General features: G+C 52.1%; 1 long non-coding RNA gene across 1 annotated transcript; it reads left to right on the forward strand.

Annotated features, from left to right (window-relative positions):
* The first annotated feature begins 296 nt into the window (after positions 1-296).
* Positions 297-1,123, forward strand: LOC118500477. The gene is made up of 3 exons (XR_004903035.1): positions 297-553; positions 780-876; positions 1,044-1,123. It is a non-coding gene; the product is annotated as an uncharacterized LOC118500477 (long non-coding RNA).
* The last annotated feature ends 20,108 nt before the right edge of the window (positions 1,124-21,231 follow it).

Genomic DNA, 21,231 nt, shown 5'->3' on the forward strand with positions numbered 1-21,231 from the left:
GCGTCCTCCAGCTCTTCCCAACTCCTCTTCGCTCCCCTTAGGTCGACCCAGCTCTTCCCTGAGCCGCCTGCCCCTCGCCCCGACCCGACCCGTGAACCTCAGCGTGGGCCCTCGCAGCGGCCCTGCGGGTCTTCCCGCCCTCTTCCCGGGGCGGCGCGGACAGGGCCCCGGCCTGATTTCCAGCAGAGTCCCAGGCGGTCCCACCAGAAGCCCCACCGAAGGCCGCTCCCTGGCCCATCCCCCAGGCCGCCTCCCCCACCCCCAAGAATCCTTCTCTTCTGCTGCACCTTCCTCCTCCTCTTCCTCTTCCCTCCGCCTCTATGCTTTCTTTCTCGTTCGTTTGTTTGGTTAGTGCCACAGCCCGGACCCCTGGGGAGGCCTGGGCTAACTCGGCCCCTCCCGAGGGCTCAGGCGGAGCTCTGGGCCCTCCGCCTGACCTGGAACGGCGTCCACATCTGGGCGGCCCAGGCGTCTCCGCAGAGGCAGGCGAGAGGCGCTGTGACCGCACCTCGGCCTCAGCGGGCCCCGCCGCCCGTGGGCTGTGTGGTCTCGGGTGAGTCTTTCAACCTGTCTGAGTTTTGCCGGGGGTGAAGGTCAGGGGACTTAGGGATCGCGATGGCAGGAGACTAAGCCTTTTCATTCGTTTGGGGAAAGGGGTTGCCTGCTTTGGGGCCCAAGGAGGAAGCGAGGTTCACGGAAATTGTAGGTTTGCTGTGGCTATTTATTTCAACGAATATTTCGGGGAGCAGCTGGTGGCTGTTTTTTTTATTTTTTTACAGCTGACGGGGCACTAGGCGTTAGAAACCTTCTCTCCAATCCTGACAATGTCTCCGTTTCACCAAAGAGGAAACTGAGGTTGAGACAGCGTCGCCAGAGGTGGGGCTCGAACCCAGATCGCCCTGGGAAGCGCTGCTGAGTTTAAGTCCAGCAGCTCCACCGGCGCTGGCAACCTGAGCAGGCACAAGGTGGGGCTGAACCTTCTAGAGTCCCTACCGCCATCCGCTGCCCCCGTGCTGGGGAAACTTTGAAATCCTTATTTGCAGGTAAACGATTCTGGCGGCTCCTAGAGAAGGCTGGAAGTGAGACCCAAACGAGGGACTCCCGACTTGTTCCGGAGGGCAACTCTTCCCAACGTACAGCCCCTTGCTCCTAGAGTTTTCCTCCTTCGAGCCTGTCCATCAGCTCTGGCGTCTGTCTCTCTGCTGCGGCCCACGTCCCCGGCACTGCGGGGGACGGTGCGCACGGCCCTCCCGCACAGGGCGGGGGTCTGGCCAGACGCCCCTCCTCTTGTCCCCTCTCCTGCGTGCCTCTCAGGTAGGAGTCCTCCTGGCTGCGAAGCTGGGACTGGCCATGCTGGCTCAGGGCTGGGCAGGCTGGAAACCGGGGCCTGGGAACCCCCGGCCGGGCTGGGAAGGGTTGGAGTCTGCCTCCCCGGCGACACCGTCCGGAGCTCCCGCCGCGGAGTCACCCCGTGGCAGCCCCGACAGGCCACGCGTCCCTCGACACAGGTCCCATTACATTGTATTTATGCTTCACTTTATTGTTTTTTTTTTCCTCTCTTATTATTGTCTCACTCTGGGGGAGGTAAAGGATATAATATATTCATCTTTATTATACCAAATCTGTGTGAAGCATTTAATAAAACGCTGTTTCCACACAGCCAGGGATATTAGTGTGAGCTCTTAAGTTAATCTCGGGTACGGAGGGCGCCTCCGCCGCAGCGCCTGCTGCTGGCCGGCCTGGGGAGGCGCAGGCCCCGCCCCGCCCCGCGCCGCGGCCCTGCCCCGCCCGCTCCCAGCGCCTGTTACTCTTCCCAGCCCCAGGCTCACCCCAGCGGTCTCTCGGTTCCCCTCGGGCCCCAGCTTGGGAGGAGGGCTCGAAAAAGCGGAGTTCAAGTTCCCCCATCCCCTTTTCCCTGAGATTCTGATCCGCCGTGGGCATCAGTCGGCTTGTGTCTGAGAACATGGAGAGAAGAATTCTATAGCTGCTTTCCTCTCAGGGCTCTTTTCCTGGAAGAGGCCGTGGGGGTGGGCAGAGCTCTACAAAGAGGAAAGGGGGAAACAGGGATTTATCGGGATGAGGTCGGTGAGGGCCAGAAACAAAGAAGCAGCAAACGTGGACCTAGGCGACACAGACCCCCGACTGGACCCCAGCCTAGACTGAGGAGCAAAGTGCAACTCCAGTTGGTGCGGCGCCCAGAAGGTTTCGGCGTGCCCGGGCCCCACCCGCAGCTGATGAACGTGACCGGACTTTTATAAGGATCTTGGCCTGTCACAGTAGCCCCTGCCGTGGTCCTCCCTGTAGGCAGGCAGTCTTTGTGGTCCAATTTACAGTCAGCAAATGGAGCCTCAGAAAGGTCAAGTGGCTTGTCTGAGGTGACTCAGATGGGAAGTAGCATAGCAGATGATAGAGTGTGCAGACTGATTCCCTCCCTCCCCCAGGGCCTCTGCTCCCTACCTTCCCCTTCAGCAGCCACCCCACCCCCATCCTCCAGGGTTCTCCATGGCCTATAAGCTTTACCTCCTGCTTTGCACATGCGTGCGAGCACACACACATACACACTACCTAGGGAAGCCCATGGGGAGGAGTAAAAGTCACATAACTTCATATCCAGGCCCACTACGGATTCTATTAGGGCCCTGATTTGGGCCTATCAGCCTTTCTTAGGCTCTTGTACCACCAGTGCTTTGGGGAGATATGGGGGCAACTCCCCCGGGCTAGAAGGAGGTGTTGTGCAGGAAAGGATTGGAGTAGGCAGGTAAGTCCCCCTAGTTAGGACTAACACCTTACCATAATTCTCAGTCCTCCTCTGTCCTCATACCCCTTCCTTGGACACTGTACCAGGATACCCCACACCCTGTAGACTGCTGGTGGGAGCTTCCCAGGATGGTTTCAGCTTCTCCTTGTGAATGGCTTTCTGAAGGGTGGAGTGTAAACAGTGGGAGGAGCTGCCATATGTGGGAGTGAGCTCCCGCAATAGATGGAATATGCTTAGATCCTGCTGAGAAGGCGAATAATCAGTCTTATTGCCATCATCATCATCGTCTTCATCATTTTACTATCACCTTACTCTATGCCAAGTAAGAGCTTTACCCACATTATATCACATAATATATATAAACATATTTTGGCTGACAATGGAATATTGGTCTCTGACCTTCTGGGTCCTTTCCAGCTCTGAGAGTCTATTGTTGCTCAAGACAAAGGGCACTTTTGTTGACTTTGGACGATTTGTTGCCCTATAGTTATTTGGACTTGTCTCATGGCCTTTAATCATGGGTAAGCTCTTTGAGGGCAGGGATTGTGTCTAATCTCATTTTTTTTTAACTATTCCCTCTCCTCTTTCATGCCCCACACAGGACGAGGCACATAGCATGTATGTAATAAATATGTATTAAAATAACACACAAATAATCAAAGGCTGTCTGCCTACCTGGCCGTCTGCTTTCCAGGTTGTGACCAGCGAATCCATTAGAATGGCCTTCGGGAAAGCCCCCTTCCCCCACAGCTGAGCTAAGTTCAGGCTGGCACTTCCAGAGCCTTCTCCCAAATGTGCCTTCAGCCCTGTTGCAGCCTGCAGTTAAGACAGGGCCAGCCCAGTTTCTACCCGTGCAGAAGGAGCTCATACGTCATACCGGACATACTCATAAAAAACCATTCAGGTGGTGGAGGGGACCTCCAGGAGATCCGGGCAGGGAGGAGCCTGGTAGCCAGAGAAGTCTGCCTGGCATGTGGGACTAGAGTGAGGCCTTGAAGAATGGGAAGGATTGAGAGGTTGGAGAGAAGAAGTGGAGTGTGCCAAGTTGGAGTGAGAGGGGGCAGCGAGAGCAAAGGAACAGAGGCAAGACTGCTCGCCACAGTTTTGGGAGATAGGTAGTCTGGCCTGGCTGGAGCCCCAGAGGAAGGTAAGTAGGAAAAGACATTTGTGGAATGCCTTGAATGTCTAGGCCTGAGCCAGAGACCAGAAATTTGGGTTTAGAAATCAGGTTCTACATCCTAGAGCCCAGATACCAGAATCTAGAACTCTGTGCCGAAGGCCAAAGCCCAGAACCCAGCCTCACCCAAACTTGTCCTTTCAGTTGGTGTAAGATGCCACCATGGAGGATCCAGACTCAAGGTTCATGGACCTGCTGGGTGAGAAGATGGACTCTTCTGGTTGCTTAGCGCAGGAAACCCAAGACCTGGCATGATCCCAGAGCCAGCCTGACCCAGGACTAGCATGATCAGCTCTCCTAGGTCGCCCCAAATCAGAACCTGAAGTCTGACATCATGTGCACCCTAGGCACCCTGAGCTGGGGCAGGAGCTGCCCACCAATATACAACCTCCACCCCCCATCCTTTCCTTCACTCTCTGATACAGGTGGGATCCAAGCTTCTAGGTTAGACCCAGCTGGGCTAGGCCGCACTGGGGGTGGAGCTGTGGTGCCTGCACTGGTGCCAACCCAGCCAGCATGGAGGCGTTGCTGTGCCGGCCTGTGGCGGAGCGCAAGCCTGCCAAGGAGCCGGAGCGCTGTGCCGCGTGGAGGGTGTCAGGGGTGGTATTGTCGGCGCACAAATGCTCAACTTTATGTACTTTTAACTAGAGGTGTAACAGATGGCCCCGTTTCTGTCCAAGCCAGGGAGACTGGTGCCCATTCCGGCTGCAGCCAATCAATCCCGCCACTCTGGGGGGAGCTACAAGCTGGGCTGGGAGGCCTGGAGCCAGCAATCGCGCAAGGCTGTCTGCTTGGGCTGGCCCAGCACTGCCTCCGCCAGCCGCTCAGCTCTGGGCCCAAGGAGGTGGGAGGGCAGGCAAGTGGTAGGCATGCCCAGAGGCCCAGTCTGTGGCCTGTCTGGGAGAGACAGCCTGGAACCACCCATTAGGACCCAAATGGCCAATGAAGACATTCAAGTCCCTAACTCACCCACTTTGTCCTTTCTCCTGTGGTCCCTTGCTTAGTCCCTAGGCCCTAAATCTCTAGCTTCAAAATCCATAACCCGGTGGTGTCCTGCATGGTGGATGCCAGATACTGCTCAGGCAGGACTGGGGGTGAGTAGTGGTAGCTTTGGGAGAAATTGTCACAGGATTACAGAAGGTATTTCTTCAAGAAATGCTTAAGAGAGGACGAGAAAACAGCAGGATCCAGGGATCCCAGAGCTGGGAGAAACTTAATTAATCTATTGATACATTCATATATTCAGTCAACAGATGCTCAGTGAAAGCCTACTATGTGCCAAGTCCTTTGCTAAGCACTGGGGTCACAATGATAAACAGGACATAATTCCTGTCCTCGGTACATTTTCAGGGAAGGACAGACAAATACACAGGTAATTGGAGTATTGAGCTAGGACAACGGAGCAAGAGCATTTAACCCTGCCTGGGAGTCCCAGGAAGGTTCTAGAAAAGGCTGGCTCTGAGCTGGGTGTTAAAGACCAGTAGGAATTTTAGGGGTGAAGAAGGGTACCTGAAGGGAAGGAAGAGCACACGCACAGACAATAAGACAGAGCACAGTAAATGTGAGGGTCTGAAGAGATGCGTGTGGGTGACATTTCAGACGTGGGTGGGGGAGTTGTGGGGGTGAGGCTGGACCCGGGAGGGAGGCAGGCCTTGGCCCCATGGCAGCAGGCTGGCAACCTGACTCAACAGATCTCTTCCCTCAATTGCCCCTCCTGTGACCCTAATGCCCCTCATCCTGGGGCCAGAGGGAATAAGGAAAAACAGAGGCAAAGCCTGGCAGCAGGTGGGCAAGGCCAGCTCAGGGAGAGGACCCTGCAGCTTCATTCTTCGGTCCTGGCCTTCCCGCTTCCCTGCTTTGAGGGACGAAGCCACGAACCAGGGGCTCTCTTGCAACTGTGTACCCAATGGATTTCTGAGTCTCCTAAAAACAGGCCTTCCGTAGGTTCCTTAAAGAGGACATGGAATCTCATTCATTCATTCATTCATTCATCAAACATTGAGCATCAGCTGTGTTCAAGGCCAGGCAGGATACTGCGGTGTAGACAGAGCATTCTGCTGAACTGTGTGGGAAGCTCAAGTCCAGACACAAGAGGAAGACAGGAACTTGGGCAGGGATCATTCCTTGTGCAAGAACAAAGGTTCATTTGAGGAATCTCTCTCTCTCTCTCTCTCACACACACACACACACACACAAAAGGAGTGCCTTTGTATTGTAGCACATGCTTCAGCACAGGAACTGGGCCCAGAAAGCATTCAGGGACTGAGGCAGCTCTGGGGACCAATTTCTCTCTCATGGTAAGGTGGAAAGGCAGCCCACAGGCTCTTTCTTCTCTCTGTGTGTCTCTCTCCTCATTAATATTAATGAAGTTAATGATAATAATTATAGGAGAAGGAGGAATGATAGCTAACAAGTTCTGGCACTTACTAAATGCCAAACACAGCGGTGTCTGGTGTCCATCCATGCTGGTCTCAGTTAATTCCCTTAAGAGCCCCGTGAGGTAGCTCATAACATTATCCCCATTTTCCATATGAGAACACTGAGGCTCGAGGAGGCAACGTATCCTGCCCCAGGTCCAACCCAGGAAGTGGAGGAGTCAGGATTCTCACTCAGGTTGGCCTCCAGAGCCCCAGCTCTTAACTGCTTCTGACCCCCGTGCAGCACACAGAGCTTCCTGGGTTTTCTCATAATTTCTCATAATGTGACTTGCATTTGACCAGCCGGCCTTTCTGAGTCGCTCTCTACATCACCTCCGCTAACTGCTCTAGTCCCTTCATATTTCATAGTTCTAATTCCCAGGAGAGGACATCAACTGGCCCAGCTCATCTTTTAATGCCAGGCCACATCGTAAGCAGCTGCCCAGTCAAAGACCCGACTAGGAGTAGGGCCAAATGCAGCCCCTGATCAGCACTTTTCATGGAGCCAAGTGTAGAAGTAATATCATGCTAAGGAGGAAATGCAAAGTGCAACAAGACAAGGGCAAGGAAAGGATGAGGAGAGACTTCATGGAAGGTTGTGTGCAGTTTTGGTCTTGAAATAAGAATAGGATTTGGGGAGCAGAGTTGGAGATGAAGATTGCCTGAAGAAAGGTAGAGCATGAGCACAGGTGTAGGACTGGGACAGCATGAATCATGTTCAAGGGCTGATGAGTAGTTCTGCTTATTAGGAGAGTGGGTGCATGAGAGGCTGGAAAGGTAGGACTTGAATGCTAATCTGAGTTGGAACTTAATTTAAAGGGAGTCATGGAAGGTGTCTGAGACAGAGAGGGATATGATCAGACATGCGCTTTATTTTTTTTAAGGATTTTATTTATTTATTTTTAGAGAGGAAAAGGAGGGAGAAAGAGAGAGAGAGAGAGAGAGAGAGAGAGAAACATCAGTGTGCAGTTGCTGGGGGCCATGGCCTGTAACCCAGGCATGTGCCCTGACTGGGAATCGAACCTGCAATGCTTTGGTTCGCAGCTTGTGCTCAATCCACTGAGCTACTCCAGCCAGGGCCCAGACATGCACTTTAGGTAGGATGACCATAGCCCAGGATAGTCCCACTGTAATTATTACTAAAATGGATTATTATTATTATTGTTATTATTATTTTATAGAGCCCCTTTCACTCTCAAAAGCATGCTGGTTTGGATAATGAGTATACAGTTGTCCTAACTTTAGGGGCTCTGGGCTGTTGCTGTGCTAGGAAGAGCATGCCTGGGGTAGGATGAGAGGCAGGATGGTCTTGGATGAAGATATTGCCCTAGTCCAAGTCAGGCCAGAACAAGATGGGGGCAGAAAGGACAGAATACAAAGGGGTGTGGGCAAGAGACGAGCTGATGTAGAATTGGCTGGACCTGGTGATTGAATGGATTTGGGGGGACAACGAAGAGAGGGAGTGGAGTCTAAGGGACCGCCAGGTGTTTAGCCTGATTGTCGGAAACAGTGGTAGCCGTCTGAAGGCGGGGCTTCTCGGGGAGGGGGATGGAAATAGTGATTGCGGTTTGACGAGTTTCAGGCGCTCTGGGGCAGCCACTCAGAGACGCTCAGCAGAAAGTTGGACAATCCAGATGGGAACCCAGAAGCTGTCAGTTAGGGATTCTTCCAAAGAGATGGTTCGTGGAAGCCAGTAGAACGGTGAACATGCCAGGGATGGGGGCGAGGGCAGAGTGAGACACGACCGGAAACTGAATCCCGGGAGGGCCCTGTATTGAGATAGTTGGAGGGCAAAAGGGAGTCAGAGAAGGCTACACAGGGGTCGTTGGAAAGTTGGAGGAAAACAAGAGGAGTGAGTGCCCTGGTGATAATGGAAGTTTTCAGGGAGGAAACTGGGGGCAAATCCCTCGGAGTGATCAGTGAGGAGGACAGAGCATGTGGCCAGCGGGTTTGTTTATTTCAAGGTCACAGGCGACTGTAAGAGGCTGGGACTAGAGGTAATCATGGTGGTTTATCATTTATTAGGTTTGCCCAGGACAAAGGGGAAAGAGGGAGAGCCAAAGTGGACAAGATGTGGAAGATACTCGATGGAGAAAATTCTGGAAAGACGCAGGAGAAGTTGGGGCCTTGCTTAGGAGAAGGAACTTGTCTTCCTCAGAGACGGGAGGGAAGAAAAATGGTGGGTGAGGATCCAGGGGAATTCTGGGGTGGACTGGTGGACTGGTGGGTTTGGGGACAGGTAGAAAGGAAAATATTATTCGAGGAATGGGGTCCATATTCTCGGTCAAGTTAGATTCGAAGGCTTGCGGAGGAGGTTTGTAATGGTTGTGGAACTGTAATGGAGAGTCAATCATAGATGAGGAGAAAGGCTTGCTTGTTTCTTTAACACTTACTGGTGAAGGATGAGTTGAGGCAGCATAATGAACCGTTTTTTAAAGCAAGACAATTTTTTAAAAGATTTTATTTATTTACTTCTTAGAGAGAGGGGAAGGGAGGGAGAAAGAAAGGGAAACATTAATGTGCGAGAGATACATGGATTGGTTGCCTCTCTTACGCCCCCAAATGGGGAACCTGCCCACCTGCAACCCAGGCCTGTGCCCAGACTGGGAATCAAACCTGCGACGTTTTGGTTCACAGGTGGTCCTCAATCCACTGAGCCACACCAGCCTGGGGGAACTTTTTTTTTTAACCTACTCCAGCATGCCTGAGAGTAGGAGGCAGACAAGTGGATGGCACTGCTGCTTAAGGCTGGAGACTGGGAGGCAGGATGGCAGGAGGCGCATTGTTGAAGTGGTTGGCGTGGAGCAGATAGGAAGGAAGTACAGCCAGAATGGGGGTGGTGTGCTGGGAAGAGGAGGAAGGCTTAGGGGACCAGAGAACAAGTGAGTAGGAATGAGGGGATGAGTGAGGTGAGAAGACAGGAGATTGAGACCAAAGAAGAGAATTTCAGGTCCTGAAATTCTGGAGCAGAGGTGAGGGGTGGTCATGCCAATTAGTGGCTGCAGAGAAGTAAAAGGAATTGCAGCATGGCTGGCTGGGTTCAAGACCTTCAGGGGACCAAGGAGGCTGGGTGGGTGGCTGGGGATTGAGCTACTCTCAATGTCCCCAGTGACACTGCATGTTTGAATTTTTAAAAAAAATTACACAAGTGGTTCATGTTCCTTTATTTTAAACAAAAGGTCTGAAGATCCAATGTACAGCCCTGTGATTATAGTTAGTGGTACTGTATTGTATACTTGAAAATTGCTGAGACTAGATCTCAGATGTAAAAACAAAAGAGAAATGGTAATTATATGATGTGATGAAGGTGTTAGCTGACATTACGGTGGTAATTTTACTGCACTGTATGTGTATCGAATCAACATGTTGTACACCTTAAACTTACACAGTATTATGTGTCAATACAACCTCTGTTAAGCTGCTATAAGAACATTCAAATGATCAAAATTAAATCCAGTTCAAGTTGCTCAGAGTCCCACCCCTCAGACATTACTAAAGTTAACACAGTGAATAATCTCCCAGCCTTTGATGTATATATATATACTGTTAAAAAAAATGGGACATCACATTACGTATACATAATGATTTCTTAAATCAGCTTAAATTTGGGATAATTTCAGATTTACAGAAAGCTTGCAAAGCTAGTACAGAGCGTTTCCACGCCCCTGGCTCAGCATTCCCTGATGCGAACACAGCCGTGGTTCATTTGTCAGAACTGGGAAGCCGGCACTGGTGCGTTCTTATTAACCGAACTCCAGACTTTACTCGGCTTCCGCTAGCTTTCCCACTAATGTCCTTTTTTTACTCCAGGATCTCTTCCAGGCCCCCACATCGCATTTAGTATGCCTACTGTTTTGCAACCTGCTTGCTTCGCTCAGTGTTGTGTGAACACCTTTCAGCGAGGCTAGACACCCTTCCACGCTGCCCTTGCAGTGGCTGTGCAGTAATCTGTCGGCGGTGGTGTCGTCGCCAATCCCTACTGTGGGATGTTTAGATTGTTTCCAATTTTTCACTCTTACAACCAAGCTTGGATGAGCCCCTTGAAGCTAAACTGTCTGGACTATTCCTGCTTATTTCCATACAGTAAATTCCTAAACACGGCATTGATTGCGGGGGCCAAAGGGATGCATCTCGTAGAGATTGTGGGTATATCTTACCCACCTGGTCTCCTGAAAGGTTGTAGCAATTACCCTCACACCAGCATCACTTGGGCTTTTCTTTCTTCCTTTTGTTTTTTAAGTTTATGATGGGGAGGGGTGTGGGTGCAGAGACCCTTAGGAGGGCCTGTCTCTCAATGTCATATCCGTCTTTCTGCACACAATTCTTCTCTAGGCTACAGGGTCTGGGTTGGCCCTGAATGCAGCCAGCAGCTGGGATGGGGGTGGGGTGTGGCCAGGCTATGGCCCCTGGGCTCTGGGGACACCTCCTGTGCTGGGAGCTGAGGAGGGGGCCTGGGCAGCTGCCTGGGCTTTGTTCTTTTGCCAAGAGGTGAGCTGGTGGGGCGGGGGAGGATGAGGAGAGGCTGTAAGGCGAGAGGGAGCCCTCCTCTTGCCCCATGAAAGCTGAGAGGCAGCAGGGCAGCTCTCTCAGCCAGCTGGGTGGGGTGGGGGGTGCCGCAGACAGATTGGGCAAAAACATAACCTCCCGGAGATGCATGCTCCAGTTCAAGCAGGAGGCATTAAGGATGAAATATCTCCTGAGCAACAATTCATCTCTAACTGGGAGGAGAGGGACTCGCTGACATTTAGCTGTGATCAGGGGCTGCACACGCCTGTCTCCAGAATCCTAACAGGAACTAGCTACCGGTGTGTGCAAGAAACTCACACATGTGTGACAGGGTATGAGGGACTGTGTGTGGCTGTAGTGAAGCAGTGGGTATGTGGGTGACATAGTGTCAGAGACACTGTATGTGATAGGATATGAAGGTCTGTGTGTGATGTGTGAGAGTCTGCCCGCAATGGTGAGGATGCTTTAAGTGTGTGTCAAAGTCACGTCTGTGTGTGATGTTGAATATGTGCGGACAGTTGTGCAATGTATGTACGGTAGGGTATTGTACATCACTGTATGTGTGACATTGAGACTAATCCTGAAACTGGCCTTGAGAACCATGAGTTTGGGTATGAGATAGTAGATGTGAAACTGGCCCCCAGGCTAGTCCGTGGGACTCCTCCGTGGCGATTAGAAAAAGGTGCCCCTTTTTCCACAAAGTCACAGCCCCCCCGGGTTGTGTCCTCGTGGCGCTTTCTTGTGCAGTGTGCAATGTACATTACTCTGAGTGGGGGCCGTGGGTGCCCCCCCATTCTCTTCTCACTGTCCTGTGGGATTTTCTCCACCGTGGCACTTCCTGTGATTTTACCGTCTTCAACAGTTCTATGTAAATGTTTGTTTGATAACTCCCTCCCCTGCTGGGTTCTAAACTCCTTGGAGGCTAGGACCACTTGTCTAGGTCTGTCTTGTTCCTCACTGTGACACTGGATCCTGCAGTGCCTGGGGCGGGGGAGTTGTTTTATAAATATTTGCCAGATGACCAAAGGAACGAACAGGACGGGGGTGCAGGTGTTCACGTGCGAGTGCATGTGCGTGTCAGAGTGTGACCTGAGCCAGCTGTTTGAGTGCCTCTGCTGGGTGTGTGCCTGTGAGTGAGTGGCGCTGTCACTCCCAGAAAGCCCTTCTCACCTGTTCCCTAAGCTCTCAGCCCCAAATAGGCGAAGAGCAGGAGTGGCCTAGAGACAGGAAGGCACTGGAGGGGAAGGAGGCAAGCTCCGCCTCGGCACTGTGCTGGGGCCGGGGCGGGGTAGAGGGAATGGTGGGACTGAGTTTGTTGGCTGGGGACAGAGTCAGGGTCCCCAAGCTCAAACTCTTCCCCGCCCACCTGGATGCTTTCCTGCCTCATATCCAGGCCTGTCTGAGGCTCTGAGAAGATTTCTAATGAGTTGAACCATAGGCACCTGGAAAGGGCAGGCGCTGGCAGCACTGCTCAGAGCTGAACTTGGGGAAAGTCCTGCCAGTGCTGTCCAGGGCCCAGCCCCAGGGCTCCACAGCCTTATGTCCCACCCTGGGGTTCAGACCAGCAGTCCAGCTTCTGTCCCCGCGTGACTTACTGGGTGTACATCGAATTCCTTTACCTTCCTGCAGTCTCCAGTGTCACAGTAGGCCCCTCCCCTACACATGGTCTTGTTCCTGAGGAGGAGAGCCTTGTGGCCCCCATATTTTGAGGAAGGTATGTATGGGGGTGGTATAGAGATGAAAAGGGTCAAGGAGGGTGGCAGAGGAACACAGAGAAAATGAGCTCAGAAGTATGAAGGGGACAGAAAAAGTGAAAGAGCTGGTGGCTGAATAGGCTGAGGCAGAGCAGCAAGCAAATGGCTCAGGACAGAGGCCTGGCTGTGCCCTTGCTGGGGGGAGGGGGGGGAGGCCAGGATGAGAGGAGTCTAGGGTACACCAGAATCCTGGGTAGCCACAGCCCAGCTATCCCCAGCCCTGCTTCTGAAGTCTGAAACTGTCCCCAGAGTCCACTGACAGTGGTACCCTAGGGACTGGGGTGGGAACTTGCTCAGCTGGGGAAATGTGCTCAGAGTCCCTTGCAGGGAGAGGTGCTATGTGTCAGCATCGCGGGAGAGATCACAGGGCAGTTGGAGAGAAGAGACCCGAGCTGGCGCTTGTCCCTGTGTGACTGGGACCTCAGTTTCCCAGCTACATGAGGAGGAGGACCATGTGCTCTGCCACGTTCCTACCAGCTCAGACCACGCTAACGGGACTCTGATTATGTAGCGAAATCTGAGGGGCTCTACTCCCTGAATAGGTGCCTCTGGCACCCACTTGCCCAGCAAAGGCTGACACAGTGTTCCAGGGATGCCTGTCAGACCCTGGAGGCCCCTTCCTGGCCCACAGGAACCCTAAACTTCCACCCTCCTTTTCCGGCCCCACAACCATCCTTCTAGAGCCTGGAAAGGCAGACGGAGTGCTGTTTGCTCTGGAATCTGACCTCATAAGCAGGCCATCCCCGGCCTCTAGCCTCTGCCTTTTCTCCTAAGCCCTCAGTGCTTCCACCTTGGGTTGGTCTCCAGCCCATGCAAAGACCAGCCTGGCCGAGAAAAGAGACAAAAGATATTTTTCTCTGTTCTGGCCATAGGAGACCATACTCTGCTTCTCTGGGAGGGAGGGATCAGGACAGATTAGGGATGGAGGGGTGAGGCCTGCTCTCCTCTGTCACCATTCTCCCCCAATTTTTAAAGCTGCTTGGCTCCAGAGATGACTGGAACCAATTGCAGGTAATGTCCCTGTCAGGGCATAGCTGTGCTCATCCATTACCTGCTGGAATCTCCCCCACTGCCCTCTCAGGAGGACTGGCTCAGGCATGTGGTTGACCCTTGACAAGCTGGAAAGGCCAGGGGCATCTTTCCCTTTCTCTCTTCTCAGTGATGACTGTGAGCTCTTTAACGATAAGAGCCAGGTCTTATTCCTCTTGGTGTCTCCAAGGTCTGGTTCAGGGCTCAGCACATAGTAGTTGCTCAATAAGAAGGTAGACCAAAAAATGGATACGAGGGGGGGAAGGAAGGATTTTACCCCCTTTCTCTGTTGAGTCACATGGGGAGAAGGTTGTGTTTATTAACAGATAGGTCTATCACCATAGTGTTTTCTTGTGGTGGAGGACAACTGCTTCTGTCCCTCCCACTGGCCACCTCCCTGAATCATTTCACAATCTGTTTCCCCAGCATTTGGAGGGGTTACTATTAAGAAGCATCTGGGCTGCTCCCAAATGAAGGATTTGCAGCCTCGCTCACGTGTTCTGGAGCCACCAACCCCACCCTCTCCACAGATAAACAGTAAACCAACCCCTTTTGCCCTGGGCAGAGCCCTATACCAAGCACTGAGATGGGGTCTGGCCCCCAAACATATAAAACAAGGATCCAGTTTCCTCTTTCCTACCTCACCCCGGCCCTCTGGTAAGAGTTACTCAGATCTAGGGATTAGAGAGCCATTTCCTTTGGGTTACATGATCAGATTCGGAGATGCACTTTGGGATCTGATCTCAATCCCGATGCTCATCCTTTCCCTTCCATGAACCGTGTGTGACTGGCGGGGTTGAATACTTGCAGAAAGCCTGGGTACCTGTGGCTTCCTGGGAGGGTAAGAGGGTGACACAAGCCACTATATCCAGAGTACAGAGTTGGGGGGAGGTGAGAGCTCCTGCTGCCTCTGCCATGGCCACCTTCCATGAAAGTGCAGTGTTTCATCCTTCCTAGGGACCCTAGGGAAATATAGGAGGGCAATTCTTCCTGTGATCTCCATTGGACAGACCAACAGGGGAGCAAAGAGTTTGTTCCCTCCCCTGAAGATCTTCTGCCTCTGACACTTTGTACTCACCAGGTTGGCAGGTTCTGCCCAGAAATACCCTTTTCCAGCTTCCTCTGGGCTTGGGAGTCATCAAACCAGCCTTTGGGGAACAAACATACAAATGCAGCCTCTTTTCACTCAGCGAAAGTCCCGGAAAAGATGTTGGCAGGATGTTGGTCCCCTGAGAGAGCATGGCAGGGCTGCATTCCCCAGGCCTAACCAGGCAGACCTCTGCAGCTGATGGCAGAATGCCCAGGGTTAAGTGGCCGCCAGTTAGAGATAAACCAAGGGTCCAAATTCATAGCATCCGAGCAAGCAGAAAAGGATTGCAGATTTCAATGGACAGGCCAGGGCCAGCAAGAGTCCAGAATCCAAAAAGTCAAATTGGGCAATGGGAATTTGATTCTGAGGCCAAAATAATTGAGTGAGGAAGCTGCTGGGGTGCAAGGGGTACAAGGGGTGCAAGAGGTTATTTTGACCAAGAGGAAATTAGGAGTATGCTCTGAAGACTTCTAGAAAGTAAAAGGAGAGCTGGGGGTGACCTTACAAAATGAAGTGAAGGAGATGTCCTAATACTTATTACGGTGATGGCGGATGTGGTGGTCATGGTGAGGTTGGTAATTACAGTGATTGTATGATTATGGTAATGGCAACAGTGGGGTGAAGAGTGGAAATGGTGTTGTTAAAGATGGCTGCCATGGTGATCAAGGGAGTGAGTGATGATCATTGTTGTCATGGTGAAGAAAGTGGTGATACCGAAGTTCATAGTGACAGAAATAATCATTTTGGGGGTGACAGTAGTGTTGGTGGATGATGGTGACACTAGCCATCGTCACAAGTGAAGGGGAACATGACAGTGGTAGAGACGTTAACTTGCTCTCTAGGTGAGGGAGTTGGTGGGAAGGACCACACTGGCGAATCTGGACTCTTCCTGTGGTATCACTGCTCTTTCTTTAATCCCAACATATGTGAGATAAGCCCAATCCTTCAGGCAAGCTCAGGAGGGAAGTGTGCCGGCCCCCCGTCTCCCTGGGCAGGAGGGAGGACCTCTTCTCCCAACGCCGCTGTGCTCAGACTGGCGCTGTCTGCCCTGCTCCACCGTGTTCTGATTATAGACAAAGTGGAGCTTGGAGGGAGAACCACACTCCAGCTTTCTCTTCCCTTTCTCCATCTTCCTAGGGGTCTACTTGCTTCCTAAGATAGCCCTCTCCAGGGTCCAATACCAGCAACTAAGGCACTGAGGTTTTTCCTTGTGAGCCGGAGCCTCAGCACGATGTGCACGCCAGACATCTGGCTGGAAGACGGGATGACTGACAAAAGGCCCGCCTTGTGGCTGCAGGAGCAGCAGCGCTTGTTGCAGCTGCCACACCTGGCTCAGCGACGATCCTCAGTCCCCGGATGGTTCGGCCTCGGCAGGTCCTCTAGACCGGTGCTGCCAGTGCTGCCACTACAAGCCAGACGTGCCTGTGGGGCCCCTGAAATACAGCTAGTCCAACTGAGATGGGAATGTAATACATATACTGGATTTTGAAGACATAATATTGAAAAAAGAACAGAAACTATCTCTTTAATAACTTTTATATTGATCATATGTTGAAATAATATTGTTTTAAATAAAATATATTAAAGTCAACTTTTGCCTGTCTCTTTAATTTTTTAAAAAAAAACACATCTACTAGATAATTTTCCATAACATATGTGGTTCACGTTATATCGTACAGGGCCAGTGCTGCCTTAGATCATTTGCTTTTCCTTTGTTCCAAGAAGCAAAAGGAAAGAAATGAAGCACATTACAAAATACTAGTGAACTAAGCACATAGCATTTGTTCCTGTCTCCCGTGGAGCCTGAGCTGAAGCTCCCAGGGCAGATATGGCAGCTTCACTCCACAGCGTCAAGGTCCCGGGTTTCTTCTTCATTGTTGTCCCACCACCCTCACCACGTGGCTTCTAATATGAGCTCCAAGATGGCTCCTATTTGGCATGGGGAGAAAAGGATGTGGAGAATCAGTTCCTTCCTCTTAAGTGCAAATCCTAGAAGGTACTATATCACTTTTGCTAGCTCGTTGGCCAGAATCTGGTGAGCTGGACACACCTAGCTGCAAGGGAGTCTGAGAAATACAGTCCCAAACTGGGTGGCCAGGTTGCAACTAACACTTCAGGGTTTTATTATTAAAAGAAGATGGGGAGAATGGATATCGGGGGACAAACAGCAGTCCAGCTACATCCCCTGAAGCGGGGTGATCCCCTAGGCTCAGACCTTCTGCAGATCTGAGGAGTATATAGCACCACTCGGGCAGCAGGAGAGTGGAGCAGAAAAGCCTGTTTCTTCTAAAGAAATGCCTTTAATAAAGGCAGCCCAAGTCCCAACATATTCCCAGATGTTCCTCGGTTGGAAGATTTTAGGAGAGGGGAGAAAAAAGACAGTCTGACAAGAAAGAAGGAGAGTGAGTACTTGTGTGTGGCTGAGAATGATTATTTGAATTCTAAGCATTCTTGACTGGGACAGTGATGATGCTTCCAGTAGTTTGGACACTTATACTCAAGGTCTTCACTGGTCATATGGCATAGGAACAATGGCTGCAGACACTTGTTAAGTAGGTTCTGTTTATTAAAAAGCTTCTTGTCTGTCTTCTTTCTTCCCGCCTGTAACCATTGTACTGCTAACAGGTGCCCAGGGCTGCCCGGGAGGGAGGTGGACCCAGGAAACATGTGAGACCTGGATTTAAGGGAATGGTCTGACTGAGAAGTCAGAAAACCACTAAGGACGACTGACTGTCCAAGCAACCAAGAAGTGAGCAGTGGCTGGGATGGTTCACTGAGCGTAGCTTTGACTTTCTCTTTGATCCAGGTCTTCTTAACAAATAGATACTCAAGCCCTGGCTGGTGTGGCTCAGTGGATTGAGCCCTGGCCTGGGAACCAAAGGGTCACTGGTTTATTCCCAGTCAGGGCACATGCCTGGCTTGCAGGCCAGGTCCCCAGTAGGGGGCGTGCAAGAGGCAACCACACGTGATGCTTCTATCCCTCCTCTCCCCTCTCTAAAAATAAATAAAATCTTTAAAACAAACAATAGATACTCAAGAGAAGTAAACTAGGTCTTCATGAAGGCAGAGCCTAGGTATATCAGGGTCACCAATGTACTCCTGTTGCCTGGCACGTAGTAAGAGCTTGTCAAGCATTTGTTGAATGAATGAAACCTGGGGCTGGCTTTACTCTGGAGTTAGGTTTTATATTATTTGGGTTTTGAAGGTGGGAAGTCCACAGCTGCCCCTAGCACATAGCCCTCCTCAGTAGCCCCGTTTCTGGACCTGCAATGCCATCCTTCCCAGGCTCTTCTGTCCAGGACTGCTAAGCTAGTCACTCAAGTTCAATGCAGGCTGCTCCTAGGGAATGGGGCAAGTACAGAGCTAGTTCCTAGGAGGCCTGCCTGGGGCTTCTGAACCCACCTTCCTGGCAGACCCGGCTTTGTTCCTGGACAGAGACGGGGCTTTCCCAGTGCCTGTCTCCTCCGTGCAGCCCCTCTCTTGCTCAGTAAGGGTCAAATGAGGAGACCACAGTCAGCTCTAGGAGAAGGTCTGGAAGGATGGAGGGGCCCATACCCTGGATTTCCTCCTCCTCCCATACATTTTGGTGTCAAACACATTTTATTTCCTCACGTCTGGGGACTCAGGGGCTTCCCCTCCAGGATTACTTCCTCCTCCAGTTTGTTTTCCAGCTGGAGACTCTAGGAGCCCCACAGCAGGAGGCGAGGCGGCAGGGGGTGGGGCGGGCAGCCCCTCTGCTTTGGCCCATGAGGCTTCAAAGGGCCCAGAGTGGAATGCCAGCTGGGGAGACTGCCGGCCTGGGAGGAGGGGCCCAAGGTGTGGGACTCTGGATGGGGTCCTCCACTCATTTTCAAGTCCCCCTGAGGAGCTGTATCTATGGGTAGAAGGTGATCCCAAAGGTCAGGAATGGGGGACCCCCTGCCACCCCTTCCCACGGGGCTGAGAGGAAGGCAGGAAATGCCCCCCCTTCGTGATGGATTAGGTGCCTAAGAGCCATGGCGAGCTCATGGCTAGGGAGACCTTCTCCCTTTTCATGGGGCTCAGATTTCACGATTTTGGGAGAGAGGAGGGGGTGAAATAATTAGTAATTTGTGATTAAGTCTTTTCATGGATATTTTGTTTCTTTGTTCTGTGATGTCGCCTGGAGCCATTTAAAAAATGACTTAATGACAAAAAAAAATAATTGCTCTTTGTAACTAATGACTGTGTCAGAACTTGGAAATCACCAAAGCCTCAGAAAGTAGAAACCGAGACACAGTGGGGGGTGGGAGTGCCACTCTCCAAGGAATCAAATCAGAAATCGTAAAGTGGCCCAGGATCCGTTTGCACCTGGGCTGCTCTCTGCCCTCCTGTGGAGCCAGCCAGCACCCCATGCTCAAGCTCAGCCTCAGGGCTTCAGGCCAGGGGTTCCCCTGGGAGCCTTTGCTGGTGGACACAAAGGACCATTAGAACTCGAGGACAGCCTAGACTGTTCCAGCAGGTCTAACCCTGGAGTCACTTCCTCCTCCACAGAATCCTCCTGGAGGGAGACCACCCCAGGGTGGTGACGAAGAGGCAGTCGTGCCCTCTCCCCTCTACTCCACCAGCCAAGGTGGAGGCCCACGACTGCTCTGGGATTCTGGGCTCTCGGGGAAGAAGAGCTACACTGGGCACTCTCTGGGGCAGACAAAAACAATTTCCCTGGATACCTCTGCGCCACCCCCTGCCCCTTGCGCCCTCAGCCCGAAGAACCGCAGGCCCCCCTAGCAGGGATCCGCAGGGCCTGAGCCCCCGCGACTCACTCCGCTCAGCCCACGGTTCCTCCTGCGGCCCCCAGCCGCTCCGCAGCCTCCGGGGAGAGGGCCGGGAGATGGGGAATTGCTCACGCAGCAGATTCGCTCCTGTTCCCTTCCCGGCCCTCGCTCCGATCTCTCCCAGGGGGAAATGCTGAGGGGGAAAACCCGTTAACTTGTGCCTTCTATTTGGTTTTCCTCTGGTTATTGTTTAAAATGCAGAGATTATGAGGTCAAACTCTCCCAGCCAATATTTTTCTAATGAAAAATGTAGTAAGGCACGACTGAGTAATCTAATCTATAAGTTAAGCGTTCCACACAGCAGCGATTTTCACCGACAGAACTTCAATAAATCTTGTTTTGAGAAAAATGATATGAGGCTGATGTTCTATTTTTGTCAATTTGAATGGACTCCCCTGCCCCCCAGTCCCCAGAAACACTGCATTGCACCCAGTCGGTCTCCTCCTTCCCTCCCCCAGAGCTGCCTGGATGAAAGAGGGGACAAGAAGGATGGGGGGAGGCTTGAGTTTTGGTCCAGGTGGGCTCTGGGGGCTGGGGCCAAAGGCAAATGCTTCAACTCACCTGGCCTCTGTGGCTGGCCTCCTGGTGAGGGGCCGGTGAGGGGGCTGGGAGTCCTGCAGGACGAGGTAGCCTGTGACCTAGGGAATACACCTTCCCTACCCACAAGGACAGGGTTGCCCAGGTAAGCCTGTCTCCTCTTAGCTCTCCCAAAGCTGAGCAAAGAGCAACCAGCAGGCCTCACACCTTTCCTCAACCCCCAACAAGCCATTGATAGATTTGGCAAGAACGGCTTCACCTTAGGCAGGATTATTTAGATCCATCCTTGCTGCTCCGTATAGTGTGACTGGAACAGAATGGAAAAGGCAGAATGTGGTGACCACCCCCTCGCAGGTGTGTGCGCGTACCTGTGTCTAGGGCCCCGGGAGGCAGGGCTGTCCTGGTGAATCGTTGGGTCATAAGCCTGTCATGGGTGATGGCTGCCAAGAAAAAAATCAGGAAAGATATTTCCAGTCCAGGGAAGACGTGGGAGGCTGGGAGAAAGAGTATGGAGGGGCTATTTGAAGAAACTGGAGAAGCTTTAAGGATAGCCAGAAAGGATTATGGCACCTCATCAGAGAGAAATCAATTAGAAGGGGTTCCAAAATGAGGAGCCTCTCCTCGCCTCCTCCCTCTGACAACCCACTGAGGGGAATGCCTTAAAACAAACGGAGATGCTAGGACAGAGAAAGGGCTTTCTGGGTGGAGACCCGGCAGCGTTTAGGTTTGAAAGAGTCAGGCATGAAAAGCCGGGCAGACATCTGCAGGCTTGGCAAGCCGGGGCGGACAACCTGACGCTTCAGTGCCCGGGAAGCGGAGTCTGGAGGAAGGAGGCCTAGAGGTTCCGAAAAGCAGAGGGCCTCGGTTCTCCCACTACCCGTGGTTGACTTTGGGCCTCCAGTTTTTCATCTGGAAATGAAAAGCTAAGACCAGTCCCACTTACTGGATAGCAGTGCTAGCAGATCAAATGAGGAGATAGATGCAAACACGCACTGATTGCTTTGAAGTTGCTGCACAGAATGAGCTGTTGATAGAATTGTTACTGCACTGGGCTGGGGGAGAAGACAGGGGACAAGTTGGAAGCCTTGTTATTTTGCCAGCTGGGTGCCCACCATGCCATCGGCCTGCCTCTGGAGTTTGGGCTTAGGGATTTCCTCAAGGAGTCGGAAA

The sequence above is a fragment of the Phyllostomus discolor genome, chromosome 5 (assembly GCF_004126475.2).
Source record: "Phyllostomus discolor isolate MPI-MPIP mPhyDis1 chromosome 5, mPhyDis1.pri.v3, whole genome shotgun sequence".
In the NCBI taxonomy this organism is placed as follows: Eukaryota; Metazoa; Chordata; class Mammalia; order Chiroptera; family Phyllostomidae; genus Phyllostomus; species Phyllostomus discolor.